The following is a 22,788-nucleotide window of genomic DNA, read 5'->3' as shown; positions in this document are numbered from 1 at the left end:
CCGTCCCACCGGCTCCGTTGGGCTCCTTCCTCCCTCCAGCTCCACCTTGGTCCTCAGTCGCTCCGCCGCGGATCTCCGGGTCTCCGCCTCCACCTCGGTCACCAGAGCCCTCGGCTCCACCCTGTCCCCCCGGATCCTCGGCATCCCCCTGGCTCGTTGGCTCTCCGTCTCCGCCTCGGGCTCCTCCACCACCTGCTCCGCCGCCGTTGGTCGGCCCCCCTGGAGTCGGCGGCCATCCCTCCTCCATGGCTCCTCCCTCCGTCGGCTCCACCTTGGGCCATTTTCACGGCTGTGGCCTGGGTCCAGCTGAGCGCCTCCTGCTCCGGGTCCCTCCTGTCTCTTCCCTGGCTCCTCCCTCCTTCGTTGCCTCCTTGGTCTCTGTCGGCCGGCCCCCTCCTGGATGTCCGTCCTCCTCCTGAGCCGCCTCCCTAGTTCCCACCCGCCCCTCCCCTTTGGATGTTTCAACGGTGCGAGGACGCACCTTCCGGGAGGGGGGCGATATGTCAGGATTGTGGACTGTTTTGTGTGTGTTTTGCTCCCCGTGTGACCCAGTTTCCCCATGTTAATTGTGTTAATTGATCCCAGGTGTGTCTCCTTAGTTCCCTGATTATCCTATGTTTAAAAGCCCCAGTCCTTCTATGAATGTTTGTCGGTCGTTGAATTGTCTTCCCTGTCCGTGATGTGTTTCCTGTGCCTCCCATGCTCCTAGTTGGATTAAAGATTCTCGTGTTTGTGAATTCCTCGTCTCCTGGTCTCCGTGTTTCCGTGCTCCCGGGCAGAGCTGTGACAATAACGTTTGATAAATTCCTTTTGTACCAAAGAATAAACACATTCAGTTTACCTGATATTTACTTGAACAGTTGTAACACCACACCAGCAGAGGGAGCCCTTGAACAAGTACTGACTGTTACCGCTCCCTCTGCTTCCTCTGTGGTGACTTCCTGTTTCACAGCCATATAAAGAGGGTCATGCCAAACAGGCTTTTGCCAAGTCTTGGACACTACTGAGCATTTTCCTTGTCTTATTTTTGGCCTTGCCTGTGTTTTGGACTTTGAACTGTTCTTTTGTTTTGTGATTGTTTGCCTGTGTTTGAAGATCATCGCCTGTGTTTTGGATTATTCTTTTTGCCGTGCCCTGGATATTGTTGTTTGCTGGTGTTCGACCCTGCCTGCCTTGACCACGATTTGTAAAGTTTGCAATTGGATCTTATCCCTGTTGTCATGTTCCAGTCCAATTTACAGAAGACTTCACCAACCACAGATCCAGCAGCTTTTTCAAACACCAGACCAACCATGGATCCAGTATCTCGCCTCATTCGCCTTCATCAAGGTAATCGTTGTATTGAGGATTATGTTATGGACTTTTGTGAAATGTCACGTGGCAGACTTTAATGATGTGGCACTCAAAGGCATTTTTCGTTTTGGCTTAAAACAAGAAATTAATGCCAAGATAGACTCCTCATTATTGTTCAAGTGTCCAGATTAATGCCACTGGACACATGAACAATATATTGACTTCGCTTTGCAGATGAGTGGTTCTGCCTTTACTGTGGGGCTTGCTGATGAGGAACCCTGCCATCCTCCAATATCATGTCTCGAGTTGTTCACAAGATGGCTGCCATTCCAGAACCTGTTCACAAAATGTCAGAGTCTGCTCGCGTCACGTCTGCCAAGCCAGAGTCTGCTCGCGTCACGTCTGCCAAGCCAGAGTCTATGGGGCCTGCCCATGTCATGGCCGCCTCATCGCAAGATGGCCGCCACGCCTGATTCCCCGTCCAAGATGGCCACCACACCTGAGCCTCATCGCAAGATGGCTGCCACGCCTGATTCCCTGGCCAAGATGGACGCCATGCCTGAGTCTGCTCACGTCATGTCTGCCAAGCCAGAGTCTGCGGGGCCTGCTCACATCACGCCAGAGTCTATAGGGCCTGCCCATGTCATGGCCGCCATTCCAGAGCCTCATCGCAAGATGGCCGCCACGCCTGAGCCTCATCGCAAGATGGCCGCCACGCCTGATTCCCCGTCCAAATGGCCGCCAAACCTGAGCCTCATCGCAAGATGGCTGCCACGCCTGATTCCCTGGCCAAGATGGCGCCTGAGTCCTGACTCATGCCTGAGTCCTCGTCTAAGATGGCTGCCTCGCCACGTCACGGCAGTCACCAAGATTTCCCCAATGGATTTTTTTTTGGGGGGGCAATAGTACCCAAGCTCCTGTGGATGCGGAGCTTGGGCCAAGGCTGAAAAGACTGACAGCTAGCATGATGGACTTACCACTGATGTCGGTGAGAGCTGCAGGCATCCCGCTGACATCAGCACTCTCAAGCCCAGCCATTTTAGAGGTCCTGCCACCCTCTGCTGCCCTTCCAGTAATGGCAGTCACCATTTTGAACTTGTGGCCTGCACACTGCGCTCCTGAGGCCTCTCCTGTCCACGAGTCTGCTCCAGAGGCCTCTCCTGTCCACGAGTCTGCTCCAGAGGCCTCTCCTGTCCATGTATCCACTCCAGAACCTCCAGAGGAGGCAGCGCCCACTCATGAGCTCACTGTCTGCCCTGTCACGGCCACGGAGGCCGTTCATGAACTCACTGTCTGCCCTGTCACGGCCACGGAGGCCGTTCATGAACTCACTGTCTGCCCTGTCACGGCCACGGAGGCCGTTCATGAACTCACTGTCTGCCCAGGTCCTCCATCCCACCCCCTGGTCTCTCGGTCCCACCACCATCCTGGATTGTTTTTTAAGCACCAGGAGTCGCTCCTAGAGGGAGGGGATTCTGTAATGCCACACCAGCAGAGGGAGCCCTTGCACAAGTACTGACTGTTACCGCTCCCTCTGCTTTCTCTATGGTGACTTTCTGTTTCGCAGCTATATAATGAGGGCCTTTGCCAAGTTTTGTTCCACTGTTATTGGACACTACTGAGTATTTTCCTTGTCTTGTTTTTGCCTTGCCTGTGTTTTGGACTTTGGACTGTTCTCTTGTTTTATGATTGTTTGCCTCCTACCTTGATAATCACCTGTGTTTTGGATTACTCTTTTGCCTTGTCCTGGATATTGTGGTTTGCTGGTGTTCGACCCTGCCTGCCTTGACCACGATCTGTACAATAAAGCTTGCAATTGGATCTTATCCCTGTTGTCACGCTCCAGTCCTTTTTTTACAACAGTGTTCTTAAAGTAGATTTTTACTGACAATAAGAAGGTTTGGTTTTTGAGAATCATGCTTTTAGAAATGTCAGGGAGGTTATAGCAGCCTTGTAAATGTGTTCACAGCGGTAGTTTGCATTCATCCATTTGTTTTTATTTTTATGTAAATCCTTTTCGATCCTTCCCTCATGACTATTAATAGTACTACTCTTTAATATAGCAATGCTTGTTCATTCTGTACCTGAAAGAAGTAATATGAAAAAGAACAAGATGGAGGTAAGTTCATTGAAAATGGACTTCATTGCAATAACTACCTTGATAATCTGCAGTAATCAAAACTGGAAGTCCTCTCACTATCTGAGATCGGAATTTTCAATATTGGAGTTAACAATATTACAGCATCCATCTTCCCGAAATGCTACATGTCAGCTCGTTGCACAGCCTCGGTCTGCACTGGTGTGGTGTGGTTTATAAGAGGTGCAATCTGATCTCAAAATGCAAACACACTTATTTTTGTTCCTGTTTAAATGTATTAAATTTTCTGGATCCTGATCTAGCTCTCTTTAGTTGACATGTAAGCCCATCCTTACCAAAATGGACTGTACAATCGAAACTCCACTGTTGCTCAGACATGTAATGGCTTAAACACATTGACACTATATTTTCTCTTGCTAGCTGAACATCCTTTAAAATAAGTAAATATGGCCAGGATAAATCCAGCGACTGTAAAGCCGCCCCTTTTTGTGTATTTAATTTCACACATATTTGCACAGGAAAATTACATTTTATTTATCTAATATAGCAGGGAATCCTGGGTAAATATCAGGTCTGTGGATTTCCTCAGGGTATTGGGTTGTAAACATAACCCTGGCCTGCAGGTTTAAGGAGAGTACATATAAAAAATAAAATAAACTGACAAGTAACAAATCAATAGGCATATGTAACAATGAAGTTTATTCGTGTTTATACTGTTATCAAAGAGCTTTTCATATATACAAGTGTAAAACATGCGCACCATTGCTTTCCATTGCATCAGTAACAGTATATGATGGAAAACGGACATCCTTTCAGTTTCCAGCTACAGTTTAGAATATAGAAATATTTTATTGAAGATGAATTTGTTTGTCACATTTATCTGTAGGCTATCAAGAAAGCAACTATTCTGTCTCTTACACAACCTTGAGGTTCTTGTAATATTTTGGAATGTTTGTTTTGTGTCTACAGTATGTCCCTTGCTTTTATTTAATGGATATTTGTGGATTCTCTGTGATTCAGAAAACAATTGGTGTTAAAGAGAATGGTACTGTATGAAGCAGTTGGAGATTTCAGCTATGAATTTACTTGCTGAGAGACACCATTGGACTAATAGAAGGCCCAGGACTATGTAGGATATCAGAGACTGAATCAGACAATTTTAAGATGCATCAGAACATTGAAACCTGAGGAGCTGGAATTCAGAGAGTCCTTAAGGAAACAGAACGTCATAAATCTAGTTTGAAGCAAGCAATCTAACCAGCAAGCCTCTTTCACGAAACAGCTTGCAACATTGAGACAAAAGAACACTTATTGATAGTTCCAATTCAGGAAAGAGACTCAAATTTGGGGCAAGGAATCAAGACTGATGTTCAAAGAGATGGCCGTCACATGTAAACCTGTGATAGGAAATCACCAGCTACAGACTCTCTTGGGCGGGTCTTCCCCCATACAAGACAAAACAGACTTGAATTCCTTTCTCTAAAGAACACGCCTTCGTTCACCATAGAACTATACAAAGACTTTCTTTTTCATATGCACGTAAAATCATCCTAAAAGGACATTTTTATGTAACCTACATATCATGTTTTAATCAAATAATGTTTCTTTTTAATCATTATTGAATAGCTGAAGGATTCAAATGCATGTTTGATATGTATGAGTTTGAAAATTCATGCTTTAAATGTTTCTTCCAATCAATTCTTTGTCAAATGTATCATAGTCTTGTTATAGAAATCAATGTTAAAAGTATACTTTGCAAGAGCCTGTAAAGTTCGGACCTCTGACGGAACAGATAACAAGTTGATTTATTAGTGGGGTGGAGAAACAAAGCAATACCCCAAGCAAGGACAGTATCTAATTGGTCAAGACGTCCAGAGGGGACGTGTCCAGAAGCCGAGTTTAAAAACTCAGGACTCCATCTTGCCGCGCTCTCTTGTCACTCTTTCTTCTTCGTAAAAATGCTCTCGTAGTTACTCTCTCTCTTCTTTTTTGCCACCGCGTGCTGCTCTTTTTGAGCGTGCTCTGGCCCACGTGCCATAATGAGAAGGAAAACAACTTAGTCTCGTCACATCCTTTTATTTTTATTCTTTTACTTTAGTTTCTTTTCTTTCCGTGGAGTTTCGTGTTCTAATGTAAGTTTGCTACAAAGTCCAGCTCCGACTGCACTCGCTTCAAACTTCGATCAGACCAACTCTGCATCCTCAGCCAACGCCCAAGACCTCACTTCAAAGACTACTGAACTCTCAACCCATCAGACACGTCGGGAACCCCCTGTCTGCAACGACGACACAACCCCGTTACACAGGCAAAGCAAGCAAGTACCTCCAGATTCTAACTGAATCAGGTGCAGTTAATATAAATTTTAGCCTCATTGAGAAACTCAAAGCGAAGATTAAATAAGTGATTGATGGTTATTCAGGTCTATGCAATTGAACATATTGCTGAAAACTTGGGATTTCACCTTTTCATTCTCTTAAACTCATCCTTTCCTCACTTTCTCTCTTTCTGCAACGTGTGAATGTGTGAATGCTTGTGTTCATGTGTTAGATTAGTTTATGTCTTAGGTTTATATAAATAAAATCTGATTTATGTTGAAAAGAGAAGTATCTTGTGTTTCCTGCTCACAAGTTAATGTCTTAATCTGCCGATCTAGTTACAATGCTGTTTAATGGTGTTTTCACTATATTTTGGATTTTAATATCCAGTACAGAGTTTGTTATATGACTCGTTCAGTGAATCGCCGTAACACTGATTCTGTTCAAATCCCTATAAAGTCATAAATGATTCCCTTTGAGCTAAATTAAACTATTTCTTTAAATTACATATTAATATTATATGTATTAATCTTATAACTATAATAATATGTATTACTCACACTTTAACAATGATAACACACACATATTTGTGTGACAGTACTGCTCATCATCCCATGGAAGAGAGGGGCGGGGCGAGCATAGCTCATTAGCATTTAAAGCAACATGGACTAAAACATGGCTCCAAAATAGTTATTTAACATTTAAAATTCAAGCAATGTCAAACTCACCCCATATCCTGAAGAACATCTTTTTTAAATCTACAGTATTTTAAAATGTGTTTAAATTTTAGGCAATCTTTCTCATATTTTCATCTTGTCAAGTAACAACCATGATTTTCCAACCTTGTCACCTTTTGTGAAGAAGTGGAAGCAAGGAAATTAATACTTCTGAACAGCAAACAAATTGAAATAATTACAATGCAAAATATTAACCTTTCTTTCAGTTCCATTGCCTGGTCTATCCCATTACTGAAGAATCAATGTGCTGTAATATTCCTTAACTGTGACTATGGACCACCACCTACATTTTTCACCTACATTAAATTGGTCACAGGTCTGGATACCATGTTATGGAGGTCTTAGGATGGATGTTACCAGACCCAGTTTAGCCTAGCTGCAGCAAGTTCCCATCTTTGAACAGAACAAAAAAAAAAAACTTGTTTTGAACTATGAGCAGGTTTTTATTCCTTCATCCTTTGTTTTACTAATCATCCCATGGGCAAACACAGTTAATAACAAAGGCTGAAAAAACGAGCGCTTATCTCGTAAGAAAACAGGAAAATAGATATTCCCATTGTGCATAATTTAGCCCTGCTCTCATTTCTTTTAGCTTTTTGTTTTTTTTCTCTTTCCTTTTTTTCAGAGTGAATAAAGGTTGTGGAGTGGATAAGAGATGCATAGATGGATATGAGTCTCTCTCTCTCTCAGCCATTCTGGGATTAATGGTGCCCCCATGCATCTGAAAATTATACGAATAAATATGAACTGAGTGATGATGTGGCCTTGTGGCACATTATGTTGATTAAACACAGAAATTCAGCTTGTATTGAGAGCAGTTTATCGCAATCAGCCACTCACTGTTTTTTGTATTTTCCATTTAAACTTATTGAATTTCTACTTTCTTCTATTGCACATATTAAATTAAGATACAAAATTATTTCCAGATGGCAGGGCATAAAGTAAGTGTGCCTCACAAAGCTCTGCAGGAGCACCTTAAATAAACTTAAACTCTCTAAACTCCATAAACGCCATAGAAAAGTATACAGAAATTTGTGAAAAAAAAAAATAATAATAATAAAAAAAAAAAATAAGCAAATATGTCTACATAATGAGGAAGGGATTAGCCATTTCCCTGCTTTAAATATTTGCTGTCATAAAGTTTGATAAAACTAGTGTCTTGAAAGTTTCTTGAAAAAGCTAAATTTACTAAATTTTCTACCAAGAGTGAAAGAAGAATCAGTGGAAATGGAACTCATTAGCTCAATTCCTGTAGATGTGCTAGTTGGTTCAACTAATTTTTGGTGAGCTGGAAATCACTAACAAACTTATTTCTTATATTCTTTACAATTCTTGCATAGCAGCACTATTTCTCAATACAGGGGTCACATTCTGGACAAGAGTTTGTTCTAAAAATGTAACTATAAGCATTACATCTTTGCACTTAATTCAGAATGAACCACTTCATGAACGGACTCGAATCTATTTATAGATCATTTTAAACTTATGTGCTATCTTTTCATTTTTTGTAAATTAAAAAAAAAAAAAGAATAAAGAAAGAAAGAAAGAAAATCCTGTCATCATTTACTCTCTACTCACTTACTCTCATCATTCAATATATATCTTAATACTATTCTTATGCTGCCTTGCTGATATTTCCTCTTGGAAATGCTTAAAAGGGTCATCGGATGCAAAATTCACTTTTCAAGTTGTTTGAACATAAATGAATGTTGGAAGTGTGTGTCCACATCCATCCTATAATGATAAATATCCACCCGGTGTTTTCTATTTAATCCCTGTTTTAAAATCCCCTTTCTCAAATCAGGCTGTTCTGAGGTTCCTGTCAGAATAACATAGTTCTGCACAGGCCCCTCCCACAATAGTTGATTGACAAGGCCGTCTTACCTTGGACCCGCCCTTAGTGAACTGAGTGAGCAGTAAACAGTCCGACCGCCATTGTGTCGACTCCGGTGCAGGAGAAGACAAGATGTCTCAGATTAAGCAATTGAGGTGTTTTGTTGTTGGATGTAATAATGAATATAGCAGTCGTCATTTACTCCCAACATCTGAGCAGCTGAAGACGCAGAGGATTAAGGTTACTTTCGCTTTGAAGTGAATGCACCGATCCCTGATCTGCCTAAATGTGTCTATGTTCGAGCGAATCATTTGTGATTCAGCTTCATCTACAGAAGAAGTGAGTATAACGTTTTTTTTTTTTTTATGAATCTTTGCAAATGGCCTTTCCTAATAATGTACTAGTTGGCCAGTTTTGCAGCTAAAGTAAACAGTACTGCTCATCATCCCACGGAAGAGAGGGGCGGGGCGAGCATAGCTCATTAGCATTTAAAGCAACATGGACTAAAAAATGGCTTATTAATGGAAACAGAGCTGATTTTGACTGACAGGGTAAAGGTGTATTTTACACTACCATTGAGAAATTTTAACCAAAGTATGTTATAGATTTTTCATTGAGACCCTAAAGAATCATATCAACTTGTGGAAAATGGGCATCCAATGACCCCTTTAATCATTTGGAGTGTCTATTTACACTAAGTGCAAAGAGCCGCCTTGTTGGCAAAGGCTATTTACACTAACTCCCCCCACCAACGTGTGATTGATATAGTCAACAATGCAAAAAGACACTTGTTCAACATTTGTTTCAGTGGCGTAGATGGTAAAGTGTGTGCTTTTTGACGCAATCGACCCGAGATCGAACTCGCCTTTTGCCAAACTTTTTTTCTCACTTTTCAAATCTCATATCGCATTGGAAAGGCATTTATTTTCAATAAGAATTAAGGAAATAATCAAAAAGTTGAAAATAAAGTATCAGGAAGGGTTAGGGTAGGTGTAGGGAGGGCTTTATTGTCCCAAAAAGGTGGCATCCATACTCTGAATACGTTATTATTGTGTACTGTTTTATAATGTACTACAATATGGAGGTGCAGATAATTGCCACTATTTGCAATAAGTAGTATAAATAGCAGAAAATTTTGCTATTTTAACAGTGTAAATACAATCTATAGCTATTTGCACATTGTTAAAAATACTGCTATTTTCACTTAGTGTAAATATAATCCATTGCTATTTGCACTTAGTGTAAGTGGCATCTGTTGTTATTTGCACTTAGAGCAAATAGCATCTCTCGCTAAGAAAATATGCTATTTGCACTTAGTGTCAATAGAATCTAATTGCTATTTACACTTAGTGTAAATAGCATCTATCGCTATTTACACTTAGTGCAAATAGCCGCTGCCTTAATAATTTGGCTATTATTAGTAGTAACCTTTATTTCCATTACTCAGTGGCCATGAACACACTGCAGCTAAATATGGTTGTCACTCTAGTCAAGTGCTTAATTCCATTTCACAGAGTTAAATTATTTACAAGTGACAACTATGTTCCACAACCTAATTATTATTTTGCACATATCCTGTTTGAGGAAAATATACTTCGGTTTTAGAATAAGAAGAAAGAAATCAAACATCAAAAAGTAATACTCAAGGAGCTCAGTAGAAGAGGAGGTGGTATTGCACTTCAATTTATTTTAGTCAGGCAAGTGAAAACACTTCCACAATTGCAAAGGCAGGGGTATGGGAGGGCTCAGCATGAAATCCTTGAAACCAGAAAGCCCTTAGAACGGTTTCTTTTTCTAAAAAAGAGGAAAAACAATACATGCACTGTACATGTAGTTTGTAACTTTTTTATATTGGATTTTCATAGTTTTAAGAATATAAATCCGGTATTGTTTTAATCTTGGTAAATCAATCAAATCTATGCATGCATTTGAAAGGCAGTCATATATAGTATAATGATCTGTTGTTATCCTTCAAAAGTTGAAATCTGTTTATTAACACAAAGCTTCAGGGAACATTGATATGAGCATTGAACTTCATTTGAGTTCCTAGTGTTTTTCTATGGTTGTGTTTGTTTAGCAGTCTGATCACTGTCAGTAATGAATTGCATCACCCATATTTCATTATTTTTCTCTGTAAAAAACACTCTATACAATCAGAAAAATAGGAAGAAGAGTGTTAAGTTCACATAGAGGCTGTGCCGTGTTCTTCATACTGACCACCCTTCAGAAAGCACAAAGCTCCAGGTTCTTTTCCACACTCAAGGTCAGTAGAAGTAGAGATTTAGCCTTAGGTTTGGCCAAGTGTATTCCAGTCCTTTTGCAACTCCTGTATATGTATTTATTTATTAGATTTGTTTTTCCATCTCTAGAGATGTTTGAATGTCAGAGGGCTGTTGCTGGCATGCCCTTCGGGAAAGTTGCCCTGCTGCTTTGTTGGTGAGGATGTGACTCTGGAGTACGTTCACACTCAAAGGCCTGGGGAGGTCATGCAGAGAGAGGGGCAACTGCCTGTCACCATCTCTCTCATTCAGAGATGCATCCACTCACTGCGTCTGAGTGCTCTGTCTCCTTCTCTCCTCCCCCGGGGTGCACAGGTCTACATTACCCCAACCTTGCACACTGATGAGCAGTGATGGACTGTGTAGGATGAGAGTCTCAGCCTTATTCCTACAGTCAAACTCGTTCAAGTTCACTCAAAGATTATAAATTGTAAGTTGCAGGGTTGTCATCAACACCATTTATAGACAGACAGAGGCCTTCCTTCATCTTTCTAAATAAACACACAGTTGTTCCAAAATTTGGGTTCGGTATTTAAATGTTTAAAATGTTTTTGAAAGAAGTACCCGTGTGTCTGAGTGTGTGTGTGTATGTAACATTTGGACCAATCAGACACACAACTATTTGTTATATGTAACAAATAATCTCTTATGCCCCCTCACCTAACCAAAAGGCCAACTATGAGGGTCTGTGGACCCTTCCCCCCCGAAATGCATCTAACACCTAAGAAGGCAGAACAGGCCTCTGGTTCCATGGCAACCCATCTGATAACACTTGTTTTATTGCTCAAAGGAATGCGGGAACTCACTTCTTTTCCCCTTAGGAAAGAGACATGGACTCTTCTCTAATTAATTAATAGAAAAACCTTTCTTTGAATGAACACACATATCTTCAGGTCATTGTGTATATTATTACTGTTCTTGTATATGTTTTTGCGTATTGTATCCTGTTTTATGCATGATTATGATAGAACACTAGTTAATCATAATATGCATAATCATGCCTCATGTATATCATGTTTGGTCTCTATCAATTCGTCTTCGGATGATCTAATTGAGAGTGTATATTATATGTAGATACCTATGCTATGCAACATATAAGTGTTCTAAGAATCTTTAATAGTTTGTATATCAACGTCCGGTCACACTTTATATTAGGTGGCCTTAACTACTATGTACTTACATCAAAAATTAGTACAATGTACTTATTGTGGTCATATTGTATTGCAAAACACTTCTGCTGCTATTGAGGTGGGATATGGGTGAGGTTAGGGACAGGTTTGGTGGTCTGGGTAGGTTTAAGGGCGGTTAAGGTGTAAGTGATGGGTCAACCGTGTAATTATAAATGTAATTACAGAAATGAATTACAGATGTAATTACATATAGTTTTTTTTAAACATAAGTACAATGTAAAAACATGTATGTACACAATAAGTGCATTGTATCAAATGATTAATTTAAATGTAAGTACATAGTAGTTAAGGCCACCTAATATAAAGTGGGACCCAACGTCCAATCCGGTTCATATGCAAATTACCATGCATGGAGACAAAGAGTTGTAAACTTTCCCTCCAAAAGTTCAAGGAACCATAGGGCCTTTGACTCCCAGAGGTGTGACCTCTATAGCAGATAAAGCTCTCACATAAGTGACGCCCTCGCAGTCTGCGGTTTTGTTAGATCCTAAGAGCATGTGAGCTAGAACTTTTTGTGCCAAGTTTTTTAGAAAGTTTTTGTGCCAGGCCATGCGGCCTTGACTTTCCATTCAACAAAGGACCACAGCAGATCTCTTTCTGAGCTCTTTTCCACTCTCTACCTGGAAAGAACATTTCTACCTCAGAACATCTTTGGAATTCATCACTCTTCAACCCCGAAGAATGTGATCAGGAATTCAAAACCTTGAAACCATTAAGACCTTCATATGAGACTGTGTGTGGTTGTGTGTGTGTATGTAAACCATGATATAATTTCTTTAATAAACAGAAAGTAAAAAAAAACAAAAAAAAACAATGTATTTATGTAGCATTATTACTTTTGTAACATTATTCATATTTTACTGTCACCTTTGATTAATTGAATTGATAAAACTATACAAAAAAAATTATTTCTTAAAGAAAAAAAAAAAGTCACTGAACACTGAACACACACTGACCAAAAACAAGGGAATGTTGTCAAACTGTGGTAATTTGTCAGATTGGAACATGTTTAAAGCGCCTGTTATAGACTTTTGAGCAAAATTTAAACCGCAAAAACAGTTATTTTATTTTTATTTTTTATATTATAATAGTTCTATAGTTTTTTTGTATTTTTGTAAAAACTGCATACATTTAAATCACTTGTGATATATTAATCTGATATATGTCCCAAATAAATAATAAGTAAATAAATAAAAAATAAATAGTGACAACCTGGACAAAAAAAAATTATGAAAAGTTTATTTTGGAAGACAGAATTTAAAAGTCCAATTCATAATTGTTAAAGAGGTTTTTCTACAAGATGTAGCACTGCTACAAAAAAAAATGTTTATTAGACTTTTGCCTTGAAACCTTAAAGTTACTGAGGCTGAACCATCTTTCAACAACTTCCCAGTGTGACAACTAGCCCCGGACCTCTTTCTTTTTTCTATATATGGTGAAACGTGTGGTCTCTATGGTGCGATCCTTCATGGCCCTCAAGGTTGTCAGCACATACCAATTCCATTCCAGCCTTTGTTTTGGAGGATAAATCTTTCACAGGCTTGGTTTTATTGAGTTTACTGGCATGATTTGTTGGCCTCCAAGGTCTTCTTCCTCTCAGCTCAGATCCTGCTAACACAGGTGTCTACAGTCCACCATGGTCATGACTGTCAGCTATATATGATGAAAGATGTTGGAATGAATAAATACACACACACACACAAAAAAACAGGTGCTTTGAGCCTTTCTCCTTCACAGCTAATATAAGCTAGACTCATAAAACTCTTATGGGATTTTCCCTCTGGAATTACAGTGTGCTGTACATTTCTAAGATTCCAGGTTTTGCATGTTGCATTTTTAGTGAAATAACCAGAAGAAAGATGCACTGTGTCAAGTTATGGAGCAGAATGTATTTCATTGGCACCTGTGTTGCGGAGAGACCACTGGCATATATTTACAAGTTTCAGGTGTACGTTCACACCCGCTTAAGGCATCCTCTATATCTTTTAGTTTCAGTGTATACTGCAGTTTCTGAAGTACACTTGTTCGCAGAAGGATCTGTCCTAGGCCCTCTGCTATTTTAAATATACATGTTGTCCCTTGGTAATATTATTAGAAAGTACGGGATTAGTTTCCACTGTCATGCTGATGATCCTCAACTATATATTTCAACAAGACCAGATGAAACTTCTAAATTATCTAAGCTAACAGAGTGTGTTAAAAATGTAAAAGACTCAATGATCAATAATTTTCTCCTATTCAATTCAGATAAGACCGAGGTATTACTTATTCGACCAAAAAACAGTACACAGAATCTCGTAGATTACAATTTACATCTAGACGGATGTACTGTTACTTTCTCTACAGCCAAAAATTGGTCTTTTGAAAATCATATTTAGCCAGCATTCTTCCATCTTAGAAACATTGACAAGCTACGGAACATGCTACCTGTTTCTGATGCAGAAAAGCTAGCTCATGCATTCATGACCTCTAGACTGGACTATTGTAATGCACTGATAGGTGCTTGTCCTGCATCTTCAATAAGCAAGCTACAGGTAGTCCAAAATGCAGCTGCTAGAGTCCTTACCAGGTCAAGAAAATATGATCATATTTACCCTAATATTACAGTCTCTTCACTGGCTACCTATTAAGTTCAGTATCAGTTACAAAATATTACTACTTACTTTTAAGGCCCTAAATGGTTTAGCTCCTGCGTACCTAACTAGCAGACATGGGTAGAGTACCCAAAAACTGTACTCAAGTAAAAGTAAAAGTGCTTATAGAAATATTTACTCAAGTAAAAGTAATAGTCTGAATAGTTACTTGAGTAAGAGTAAAAAAGTGTTGGATAAAAAAAAAATTGTCAAGTAGTTAGTTACTTGTTACTTTTAATCATATACTGTATATCTATAGTTTATTTTCATTTAGATATATTGATACAATTTATGTAATGTGTGTGTGTGTATGCACACACACACACACAGCCGTTGTTTTTAATGTGGTTATTTAATGTCATTCATTTCAGTGATGCAAATCAGAACTTTCATCAGCCTTTAAACCAGTCTTCAGTGTCACATAATTCTTCAGAAAGCATTCCAATATGTTGATTTATTATCAATGCTGTTCTTTTTAGCTCTCTATTCATCAAATAATCCTGAACAAAATGTCACAGGTTCCAAAAAATATTAAGCAGCAAAACTGTTTCCAACACTGGTAATAAACCAATATATTAGAATGATTTCTGAAGGATCATATGACCCTTAAAACTGGAGTAACAGCTGATGAAAATTCTGATTTGCATCACTGAATTAAATTATATTTTAAAGTATATTAATTATGTATTATACTGTATATGTAGGCCAATATTTATATATAACCTCTGACACGGAGAAGAGTGAAAACACCTCACATGACCACTACCGAACATCTGAACATAACGAAACAAATGCACATTGACGGATCTTCTTCCATCTGTTCTGCAAAATGTAAACAAATGTAGCCTATACATGTATAAATGTAGCCTATGTTCAACAAACTGGTAATGTCAAGTGGTATTGTGTACTGTAATCGAATGTAGCCTATCTGGAACCGTAGACAGCACATGCGGTGTTCATCTAATAAAGATCTTCATAGCTAGCAAACAATAGCCTTTGCAGATTTGCTTTCAATTGACTGTAGTTCCAAAGCAACATCTTCAAAGCTCTTGATGTTCTTAAACTTTCTGTTACAACTCTGAGTGAGAACCGCTTCAGACGACTCAGCGTATAAGGCAGGGAGCTGAACGAATCATTCAAACTGATTTGCGAACCAATTCACTGGTTGCCAACTGGTTTGATCAAGCCTTTGAACAGAATTGACTCAAAAGAATGAATGATTTGTGAATGGGCATCGCTCATTGCCCAGAGAAAAGTAGATGGCATGTTTGTAATAAATTGAAGCATTTTTAACTTATATTGCATTAAGATAAAGTAACGAGAGGAGTGTCACCCACAGTAACAAATTAAAAGTACCGCTTTTTCACTATAAATGTACTTGAGTAAGAGTAAAAGTACCCATCTTTAAATATACTCTAAAAGTATTAGTTACCCCCAAAAATTTACTCAAGTAAATGTAATGAATTAAATGTAAAGCCCGGTACACACCAAGCCAACGCCGACAAACTAGTGGCGACGAAAGCAGACTGCGGGGTCGGCCGACGTCTGTCGACTTCGGCAGCGTCTGGGTCCAAAGTTGCCCTGACACACCAAGCCGACGCTCGAGACCCGATGGCCAAGTAGCACGTCCTTCTGCGCCTGCGTAAAGAAGAAATTCCTTTCCGTACCAGCAGGTGGCAGTAGTCTGTGTTTGTTACTCAAAGCCGGAAACCGGAAGAGCTAAAGGGATACAAAACATAAACAAAGGTGCCTGAAATCAGATCAGAATCTCGCTCACCACAGATGGAATCTTGATATTTCGAAAATGTCTGACACGTTGCAAATGGCACTGGCGTTGTCAGCCCTTGGTCTTTTGCTTGTTGAAGAGGAAAAGAAGAAGCGGCCGCGAAAAATACGGAGAAAGCGCACTAAATGGGTGAAACCATGGATACTCCAGAGACAGGCTCAAGGGGCTTTCCCGAACCTGTGTCGAGAGAGTGACAGCTCAGGGATAAACTGTGCCAGTATTTTAATTCAGACATTGGTGCAGTGCCCTTTCAGTGGGGCAAAATATAAGCATGTGACAAACTTGTTTGTTTCCAGTCTTTGATAAAAACCTTGGTTTCGGTTTTATGAAGATGGTGTGACATTGCTAAATAAAGGTTAGGTTTTTACATCATTGTGTTTTGTGATCCTTTTTTACATAAAGAATTGTGAATGCAAGTACCTTTTACCCAAAGTCAAAAGTGTTTTATTGTCCAATGTGCTACAAGGCAATGATATAAAATGAACACAAACAGTAGATACTTTAAAGTCTACACAGATTTCTGCAAGAACTATAATATGAATTACAACTGTGCATGCCATATTTACAATACAGCTTACAATATGATAAAAAAAAATCTGTTTAGATACTAAAATCAGTAAAAAACGTACTCGGTTACCAACGTAACCTCGGTTCCCTTAGATACGGGAACGAGTACTGCTTCGCTAGACACTATGGGGAAAACTCCTTTTTCTCCGAGGACTGAAGACCTTTTCAATCACGCAGTGTGACTGCACGGCCATTGGTTCGTTCAGTAATAAAAAAACAAACCAATGGCTCGTCAGCGGCGTTTCTGAAGTACACTTGTTCGCAGAAGGATCTGTCCTAGGCTCGTCAGCGGCGGAAAACAGGCCAATTCGACTGAAGCTATGACCTGAGTCGTGCAGCTGCATGGCATGGCATAGTACGCAGTACTCGTTCCCGTATCTAAGGGAACCGAGGTTACATTAGTAACCGAGTACGTTCCCTGTCGATACTTCACTCGTACTGCGTCGCTAGACGGTATGGGGAACAAATACAATCCCGCCATGCCATGAAGAGAAACGACAAACATAAACTGGCCTTGAGAAATAAGGCTCAGAGGGACCAATTATAAGCGGGAAGAATCCTGCAGGAGGCATGAGGACCAAACTCTTATAGGTCAGTCCAGCCTAGAAATCGTTTCAAAGGTCATAAGTACAGCCTCAGCACCAGAAATGGGGCCAAGAGCGTTCCTAGAGAATCAGGCAATGCCTGAGGGGAAAGCTTAAGACAGGCGTGTGCCCTCTAAGCAGAGAGAACCCGAGCCTGTAAGGCTGGGACATCCAAGCTATAGAATCTGGCAAATGTGGACGGCGAGGCCCAGCCAGCCGCCACACAAATATCTGCCATGGACACACCACTAGACCACGTCCAAGAAGAGGCCACGCCTCTAGTGGAATGGGCTCTCACTCCAATGGGGCTCTGGAGGCCCAGGCAGGAGTATGCTAGTGCGATAGCATCAACTAACCATCGAGATATTCTGTGCTTTGTGACCGGAGACCCCTTGGTGCAGCCGCCAAAGCAAACAAAGAGTTGTTCCGTCTGCCTAAAGGGAGCGGAACGCTCGATGTACATTCTCAATGCCCTGACCGGGCAGAGAAGGTTGAACTCTCGGTCCTCCTCAGAAGAGGGTAGACTCTGAGCGTGGAAGGGGCGCGGACCTTGTCCAACAGTCCTTTGTAAGTTCGTCATGGACCTCCGGAAAAAACGGAGAAGCTCGCTGACGAGGGGCCGTGCGGCACCCCGGCAGGAACCATTCGTCCAGACGACTACGAGTGGGCTCCTCTGGCGTAGACCACTCCAAACCCAGTTCGTCAACGGCCTTAGAGATGATGCGGAAGAGAACGGCCTCCATCTCTGGCTTTGCTTCGCTGGGTTCGGCAGACGAGGAGGGGGCGGGGTCGATGGTAGAGCCCGATATATCCTCCGCATCTGACGCTATTAGAGACATGCTGTCATCTAATAGCTCGTCCTCAACAGCACCGAACGAGATCACGTCACTCGCACCAACCGAGGGACGCTGATCCGCGTGCTTGAAGAGGACGGGGGAATACTCTCTGCATAGTGGGGACGAGGCACGCGGGGTCTGAGCCGGCGTGAGCTCGCTCGCCGCTGAGCGCTTAAGCCCTTTACCCCGCCGTTTTTTCCCACCAGGTCCCGGGGAGGAAGAAAACGGGAGGGTGCGAGGGGCGGAGTCGCTCTTTGAAAAGAAAGCGATCCGAGCACGCAGAGTCACGAGACTCATGTTCATACAATATGAACATTCCATCTCGCTCAGAGCGGCTTCTGCGTGGGATTTACCCAAGCAGGAAACACACTCTGAGTGGCCGTCTGCATCATGCAGAGAAAGTCTGCACGAGACGCACTGACGGCGCGGCATTTGCAACAACGCCGCAATTGCTCTTTTAGAAGAAATTTGCTCTTCTTAAAGGCTCGCCGGATGGCAGCTGGGGACGTCTGCTTGATCGCTGAAGCGGCTCAACGAAGCGGGCTGGATCAGCGGGGAGCAGCAAAAAAGGCAGCCTTCCAATCCACAGCGAGGCGTTTCAACGGCGAGCGTCTGGAGTCCTGGATCAGTGAAGAAGTCGTCGCTGAAGGAGAATTGATCTGTTTTTCTATGGCGAAGCGCCCGCTTATATAGCCAGATGACCCCGCCCCTTCTGGTGGGCTCTGGCGGGCGTTGTTGCCATAGGCTCGCGCAGCGCCGCTGCCGAGCCATTGGTTCATTTTTTAATTACTGCACGAACCAATGGCCGTGCAGTCACACTGCGTGATTGAAAAATTATTCAGTCCTCGGAGAAAAAGGAGTTTTCCCCATAGCGTCTAGCGATGCAGTACGAGTGAAGTATCGACAGGGAATCCAAGATTTTCAAAATTTAAGAAAAAAAAAATCAATAGCTACTTTAAAGTCTACATAGAATTCTGCAAGAACTATAATGTAAATTACAATTGTGCATAACATATTAACAATGCAGCTTACAATATGCTAAAAAAATCTGTTTACACTTCTGCTATATAGTGTATTACAGGTGTGTATACTGATTGGCAGATGCATCCAGTGCTTGGTTGTGGCCCACTGAGTATCTGAAAATGCAATTGTCAACCTCATGCTGGAAATGTGGCAGTACATGTGGTGGCAAATTCCAAATTCTAAATTTCTGCAGTAAGCTGAGATGGCATCATTGGTGTTTTCCTGTGATGCCAACTTTTCCAGAGTTTTGCAGATGGTGCGTATCAAGTATGTGGACTCCTCGCTGGAGGATTCGTCCTGCATCTTCCTGCGCTTCCCATTAGGCCTTGGAGTATTTGGCTTTATGTATGTGCTTTGCAAAGGCTCCTTTCTCATGGCTGTGGACTCAGCTCCACAGATGGTGGACTCAGCCAAGGGTGTACTGGGACGTAGCTCAGCCTCAATGAAACTGGGCTCTTCATGGGTGACAGTCCAGGTGTCACTGTTGGTACCATCAGATGGTGAACAGGAGTCACTATCAGTCGAAGGGTCCTCAAAAAACATAAAAAGATAAAATCATAATGTGAACGATGTCAAGTCAAGTCAAGTCACCTTTATTTATATAGCGCTTTTAACAATGTAAATTGTGTCAAAGCAACTGCACAATATCAAAATCAAAATCCTCTGGCCAACAAACCAGCAGTTCAATTTAACTGCAGCAAAGTCAGATTGTAAGGTCTCAACTAGTTCCAGTGGTCATTTGGTAATTCTGTATGTTGTCTGAGCGTTGGCATCCTCTTAGGTCCTCTGAGGGGTTGGCATTATCTTTTCTCAGGTGTTCGGTCATCTCAGATCATTTAGGGGTTGGATCCAGACTGAAGCTTCTGTCATTCCTAATTACCACGGGATGTTAATCCCGTGGCAGAAACAGAGACAAATAGAGACATAATTAGCGTAGCTGCTGTTCCATCTAAGCAAAAATGATTTGTTCAACCCAAGCTAAAGAATAATAATAATGTACATTTGATCAGATATACTACAGTACAATATTATAAAATGCATTATGTGAATGCTTGGCTAAAGAGATGTGTCTTTAATCTAGATTTAAACATAGAGAGTGTGTCTGAACCCCGAACGTTATCAGGAAGGCTATTCCAAAGTTTAGGAGCCAAATGTAAAAAAGCTCTACCTCCTTTAGTGGACTTTGCTATCCTAGGCACTACCAAAAGTCCAGAGTTTTGCGACCTTAAGGAGCGGGTTGGATTGTAGCGTGGTAGAAGACAAGTTAGGTACGCAGGAGCTAAACCATTTAGGGCCTTATAGGCAAGTAATAATATTTTGTAAATGATACGGAACTGAATAGGTAGCCAGTGCAGAGACTGTAAAATTGGGGTAATATGATCATATTTTCTTGATCTGGTAAGAACTCTAGCCGCTGCATTTTGGACTATCTGTAGCTTGTTTATTGAAGATGCAGGACAACCAGCTAGCAGTGCATTACAATAGTCCAGTCTAGAGGTCATGAATGCATGAACTAGCTTTTCTGCATCAGAAACAGGTAGCATGTTTCGAAGCTTGGCAATGTTTCTAAGATGGAAGAATGCTGTTTTTGTAACATGGGAAATATGATTTTTAAAGGACAATACCATAATGTAATACCATAGATTCTTACAACTGTTCACCTATCACCCATAACAATAACAGGGCATAGCTAAAACAATACCCTGCAAAATGGCTCTATTCAGATACAGTTTATGACACATTGTAGAAGATAATGTGACATTATTTTATCGGCAATGCCGTAAAGGCTGATGACACGCGTTATCATGCGACTCTTTTACCAGGTGTTTTGAAGGCAGATCAAAGTTCACACAACGAAAAATTTGTAAACTGGAATGAAGCAGCGATCGGAGCTCCTCACTATCTGCGCTGAAGCTGAAATCGTTTGCCAGTTTAGTGAAATGGTGCGCGGCGCATTATACACGTCACATGTAATGTCACGTGTCTTTACGGGATCTTTACAGGTTGTGTGTGAACACACGCACAGATTCCAGAAAATCACTGGCAGTGTTGATTTACCTTTACTTGAGTTACCTTTAAAGACACCCATCTGAACAATCAATTGCCACTTTACAAAAAGCAAAATGTATCTTTTTATTCTGAAATTAAAAAAAAAAGAGAGAGATTAGTTTATTTACCCTGATCGTTAGATTTGAAGTGCTCTCCTTCCTTTTTGTGTGAGGCTCTAGAAACTGCAGGAGGTTCAGTATCCATTGCTGCCTGCCAGTCTTCTGAACTCCAAAACTTCCTGAGGGTCCATGTTTCTTGTAACGCATGTACTGGGTTCGCAATGAATCCCACCGCTTCTTGAGCTCTTTCTCTGGGGGGCAAAGTCAATTTTTTAAGCATTATGTGTAGTTATTAGGTCAATTTCATGACTATTTGTAATACCAACAAATGCTACTTTTTGCTCTACAAGATTCATGGACTCTTGAAAAATAAACAAATTTCTAAAGACCTCAATTGACAAAAAGGATATCTTACCTGATATAACAAGTTTATTTTCGATCTCACGCCACAGCTCAGCTTTTGCCACACGGTTGACATAACATTTTTCCTTAATGTCATACAAAGCTGGCCTTTCCTGGATCATGCTAATCAATTCATCTTCACTTGCCACGTTCCAGACAGCCATATCTTTTTTTAAATATTCACTTATCGGAATGAGAAATGCAAACAAATAATGAGCGTTCTATGTATTCCCTCTTGACTTCGTCGTTTACTTACTTCGTCACTTCCGGAGGTTTTTTTCTCGCGCACTGGTTCGCCAGCTGAACACCCAATCAGAATGATCAGATGGCCCGACTGACCGACGAGCCCCGACGCCGATTCAACATGTCGAATCGGCTGAAAACAAGCCGACGAGGACCAACTTCAGCTGACGCCGCGGAACACACTGAGAAGACTTCGTCGACCGACGAACAAAAACTGCCCGACGGCCGACCGTCGGCTTGGTGCGTACCGGCCTTAACTCGTTACTACCCACCTCTACTAACTAGTTTTCTATCAGGCTACAATCCATCCTGCTCAATAAGGTCGCAAAACTCTGCACTCTTGGTAGTAACCAGGACAGCAAAGTCCACTAAAGCAGGTAGAGCTTTTTTACGTTTGGCTCCCAAACTCTGGAATAGCCTTCCTGATAACATTTGGGGTTCAGACACATTCTCTCTGTTTAAATCTAGATTAAAGACACATCTCTTTACAGGGCTCACAAAATCGCTAGCCCGACGTCCCGGGGCTATTGTGTTTTCCAGTCGGGCTACCAAAATGTATCACTGCCCTGCCCGACAGGCTACCTTAAATACAGGGCTCCCATGCAGTGTTCCCTCTAAGCTGAGCGCGCGCAACCGCGCTTTTCTTCCACCGCGGCCGTGCAGAAGAAATAATGTGCCTCGCGCACACAGAAATTAGTTGGGAAACCATTTGATTAAATGCCGCCACTAAAAGGGCAAGAATAGCAATGCTCGGGAAAACCGCTATAGAGTTGATGTCATGACAGAGTTAGAACCGGTGAATGAGGTTTACAGGTTTCATAGAAAGAGAACGATGTGCACCAAATGAGTCGCTATAGAAA

Source organism: Barbus barbus (genome assembly GCF_936440315.1).
Source record: "Barbus barbus genome assembly, chromosome: 2".
NCBI lineage: Eukaryota > Metazoa > Chordata > Actinopteri > Cypriniformes > Cyprinidae > Barbus > Barbus barbus.
Note: the sequence above shows the minus strand (reverse complement) of the source record.